Genomic DNA, 4821 nt, shown 5'->3' on the forward strand with positions numbered 1-4821 from the left:
ATTTATTCTATGAATAATAACAATAATTTGTTAAGTGGTAAATTTCATTCCCCTAGTGGTTGGTAAAGTGTAAATACACCTTTAAATTAACAAAAATGAAATAAATAAAGGAAAATAAACATAAAAGTAAAATTAAATTAAAAATTCAGATAGTGCAATTTAAAATCAAACAACACCTCGACTATAACAAATTGAAAGGCAATGCAAACCATGTGTTGTTAAAGGGTTGATACAAACGGAGAAAGGGTCTGGGGTACTGCTTCAAACGAAATATAAACGACCCAAAGTACACAAATCGGGTCGACACTCATAAACGACCCTCAAGTGACAATGCAGCTCTCAAACGCTCCCCCACCTCGAGCGACAGTTAGCGAAGACCTGAAAAAGAAATCTAAAATGCAGTGAGTAAAAAAGTACTCCATGAGCAGCATACTTGTAGGCTCTCATCGCATCCAGTTCCAGGTAGGTTTCCACGGGCTTTTCTCTAGGCTCCAGGAAGTTTGGGTTTAACTCTATAGTTAGGCTGACCTTTTGGGGAGGCTTTCGACGGTGTTGTGGTGAAGTTGGTTCTCACGTCAGTCTAACACACTGAAGGTCTCCAGTTCAAGTCTGGGCGATGCCATCTTTTGGATTTATTTTTATTTTTATATTTATAATCTCGATTCATTTTAAACCTCTACGACGAAGTTCAAGAGCCTTAGATCTTTATAAGCCCGAGAACCGTGCCCTCGAACACACATTGAGCATGTAATTAATTGTTTGGACTTTTATTGAAGAAATATCTGTACGAACCAACAAGGATTAAGGCGGAATGATGTGAGCACGTTATATGCTTGATTTAGCCTAGAAATTTATGAACTAAACTTAGTATGAGAGGTCTAGGTTGAATGAAGTTCAAGAGCCTTAGAGCTTGATAAGCCCGAGAACCGTGCCCTCGAAAACACATCGAGCATGTAATTAATTGTTTGGACTTTTATTGAAGAAATACCTGTACGAACCAACAAGGACTAAGGTGGAATGATGTGAGCACGTTATATGCTTGATTTAGCCTAGAAATTTATGAACTAAACTTAGTATCAGAGGTCTAGGTTGATTGGTCCAACAGACCATTTTCGCTAGATGAAGAGTCATTGAGTCTTTTGTGACGCGATTTTCGAGGCTTCAAATCTCAAACCGTGACGCAAATAAAACTAAAAGTAAAATTAAATTAAACATTCAGATAGTGCAATTTAAAATCAAACAACACCTCGACTAGAACAAATTGAAAGACAATGAAAATCATGTGTTGTTAAAGGGTAGTTACAAACGGAGAAAGGGTTTGGGGTACTGCTTCGAACGAAATATAAACGACCCAAAGTACACAGATCGGGTCGACACTCATAAACGACTCTCAAGTGAAAATGCAGCTCTCAAACGCTCCCCCACCTCGAGAGACAGTCAGCGAAGACCTGAAAAAGAAATCTAAAATGCAGTGAGTAAAAAAGTACTCGGTGAGCAGCCTACTTGTAGGCTCTCATTGCATCCAGTTCCAGGTAGGTTTCCACGGGCTTTTCTCTAGGCTCCAGGAAGTTTGGGTTTAACTCTATAGTTTGGCTGACTTTCTATGGAGGCTTCCAATGGTGTCGTGGTGTAGTTGATTATCACGTCAGTCCAACACATTGAAGGTCTCCAATTCAAGTCTGTGCAACGCCATCTTTGACATTTTTATTTTTATTTTTATTTTTATTTTTTATTTATAATCTCGATTCATTTTAGACATCTACGTGAAAATCTAAGAGCCATCGAGCTTGATAAGCACGGGAACTGGGCCCTCGAACACACATTGATTCAGTTTAGGCCTCTACGACGAAGTTCAAGAGCCTTTGAGCTTGATAAGCCCGAGAATCATGCCCTCGAATTCACATTGAACATGTAATTAATTGTTTGGACTTTATTGAAGAAATACCTAGACAAACCAACAAGGACTAAGGCGGAATGATTGTGAGCACGTTATATGCTTGATTTAGCCTATAAATTTATGAACTAATCTTAGTATCAGAGGTCTAGGTTGATTGGTCCATCAGACCATTTTCGCTAGACGAAGAGTCATTGAGTCTTTTGTGACGTGATTTTCGAGGCTCCAAATCTCAAACCGTGACGCAAATAAAACTAAAAGTAAAATTAAATTAAACATTCAGATAGTGCAATTTAAAATCAAACAACACCTCGACTAGAACAAATTGAAAGACAATGCAAACCATGTGTTGTTAAAGGGTAGTTACAAACGGAGAAAGGGTTTGGGGTACTGCTTCGAACGAAATATAAACGACCCAAAGTACACAGATCGGGTCGACACTCATAAACGACCCTCAAGTGACAATGCAGCTCTCAAAGGCTCCCCCACCTCGAGCGACAATTAGCGAAGACCTGAGAAAGAAATCTAAAATGCAGGGAGTAAAAAAGTACTCGGTGAGCAGCCTACTTGTAGGCTCTCATCGCATCCAGTTCCAGGTAGGTTTCCATGGGCTTTTCTCTAGGCTCCAGGAAGTTTGGGTTTAACTCTATAGTTTGGCAGACCTTCTGTGGAGGCTGTTGAGGGTGTCGTGGTGTAGTTGGTTATCACGTGAGTGTAACACACTGAAGGTCTCCAGTTCAAGTATGGGCGATGCCATCTTTTTCTTTTTCTTTTTCTATTTCTATTTTTATTTTTATTTTTATTTTTATATTTATAATCTCAATTCATTTTAGACCTCTACGTGAAAGTCTAAGAGCCATCGAGCTTGATAAGCACGAGAACCGGGCTCTCAAACACACATTGATTTATTTTAGACCTCAACGACGAAGTTCAAGAGCCTTTGAGCTTGATAAGTCCGAGAACCGTGCCCTCGAACACACATTGAGCATTTAATTAATTGTTTGGACTTTTATTGAAGAAATACCTATACGAACCAACAAGGACTATGGCAGAATGATTGTGAGTACGTTATATGCTTGATTTAGCCAAGAAATTTATGAACTAAACTTAGTATTAGAGGTCTAGGTCGATTGGTCCAACAGTCCATTTTCGCTAGACGAAGAGTAATTGAGTCTTTTGTGACGTGATTTTCAAGGCTTCAAATCTTAAACCGTGACGCAAATAAAACTAAAAGTAAAATTAAATTAAACATTCAGATAGTGCAATTTAAAATCAAACAACACCTCGACTAGAACAAATTGAAAGACAATGCAAACCATGCGTTGTTAAAGGGTAGTTACAAACGGAGAAAGGGTTTGGGGTATTGCTTCGAACGAAATATAAATGACTCAAAGTACAAAAATCAGGTTGACACTCATAAACGACCCTCAAGTGACAATGCAGCTCTCAAATGCTCCCCCACCTCGAGCGACAGTTAGCGAAGACCTGAGAAAGAAATTGAATATGCAATGAGTAAAAAAGTACTCGGTGAGCATCCTACTTGTAGGCTCTCATCGCATCCAGTTCCAGGTAGGTTTCCACGGGCTCTTCTCTAGGCTCCAGGAAGTTTGGGTTTAACTCTATAGTTTTGCTGATCTTCTGTGGAGGCTTCCAACGGTGTCGTGGTGTAGTTGGTTATCACGTCTGTGTTATATCTTTTGCAATTTTTATTTTTATTTTTATATTTATAATCTCGAATCATTTTAGACCTCTACGTGAAAGTCTAAGAGCCATCGAGCTTGATAAGCACGGGAACCAGGCCCTCAAACACACATTGATTCATTTTAGACCTCAACGACGAAGTTCAAGAGCCTTTGAGCTTGATAAGTCCGAGAATCGTGCCCTCGAACACACATTGAGCATGTAATTAATTGTCTGGAATTTTATTGAAGAAATACCTATTCAAACCAACAAGGACTATGGCGGAATGATTGTCAGTATGTTATATTCTTGATTTAGCCAAGAAATTTATGAACTAAACTTAGTATCAGAGGTCTAGGTCGATTGGTCCAATAGACCATTTTCGCTAGACGAAGAGTCATTGAGTCTTTCGTGACGAGATTTTCGAGGATTCAAATCTCAAACCGTGACGCAAATAAAACTAAAAGTAAAATTAAATTAAACATTCAGATACTGCAATTTAAAATCAAACAACACCTCGACTAGAACAAATTGAAAGACAATGCAAACCATGTGTTGTTAAAGGGTAGTTACAAACGGAGAAAGGGTTTGGGGTACTGCTTCAAACGAAATATAAACGACCCAAAGTACACAGATCGGGTCGACACTCATAAACGACCCTCAAGTGACAATGCAGCTCTCAAACGCTCCCCCACCTCGAGCGACAGTTAGCGAAGACCTGAAAAAGAAATCTAAAATGCAGTGAGTAAAAAAGTACTCGGTGAGCAGCCTACTTGTAGGCTCTCATCGCATCCAGTTCCAGGTAGGTTTCCACGGGCTTTTCTCTAGGCTCTAGGAAGTTTGGGTTTAACTCTATAATTTGGCTGACCTTTTGGGGAGGCTTCCAACGGTGTCGTGGTGTAGTTGGTTATCACGTCAGTCTAACACACTAAAGGTCCCCAGTTCAAGTCTAGGCGTCACCATCTTTTGCAATTTTTATTTTTATTTTTATATTTATAATCTCGATTCATTTTAGACCTCTACGACGAAGTTCAAGAGCCTTTGAGCTTGATAAGCCCGAGAACCGTGCCGAACACACATTGAGCATGTAATTAATTGTTTGGACTTTTATTAAATAAATACCTGTATGAACCAACAAGGACTAAGGCGGAATGATTGTGAGCACGTTAAATGCTTGATTTAGCCAAGAAATTTATGAACTAAACTTAGGATAGAGGTCTAGGTTGATTGGTCCAACAGACCATTTT

General features: G+C 39.2%; 2 non-coding genes across 2 annotated transcripts; both read left to right on the forward strand.

Moving 5' to 3' along the window:
• The first annotated feature begins 548 nt into the window (after nt 1-548).
• Nucleotides 549-622, forward strand: TRNAV-AAC. Its single transcript has one exon. It is a non-coding gene; the product is annotated as a tRNA-Val (tRNA).
• A 3840-nt stretch (nt 623-4462) lies between these two features.
• On the forward strand, nt 4463-4536 carry TRNAV-AAC. The gene has a single exon. It is a non-coding gene; the product is annotated as a tRNA-Val (tRNA).
• Nucleotides 4537-4821: the final 285 nt, after the last annotated feature.

The sequence above is a fragment of the Cucurbita maxima genome, unplaced genomic scaffold, assembly GCF_002738345.1.
Source record: "Cucurbita maxima cultivar Rimu unplaced genomic scaffold, Cmax_1.0 Cma_Scf00062, whole genome shotgun sequence".
Classification (NCBI taxonomy): Eukaryota; Viridiplantae; Streptophyta; class Magnoliopsida; order Cucurbitales; family Cucurbitaceae; genus Cucurbita; species Cucurbita maxima.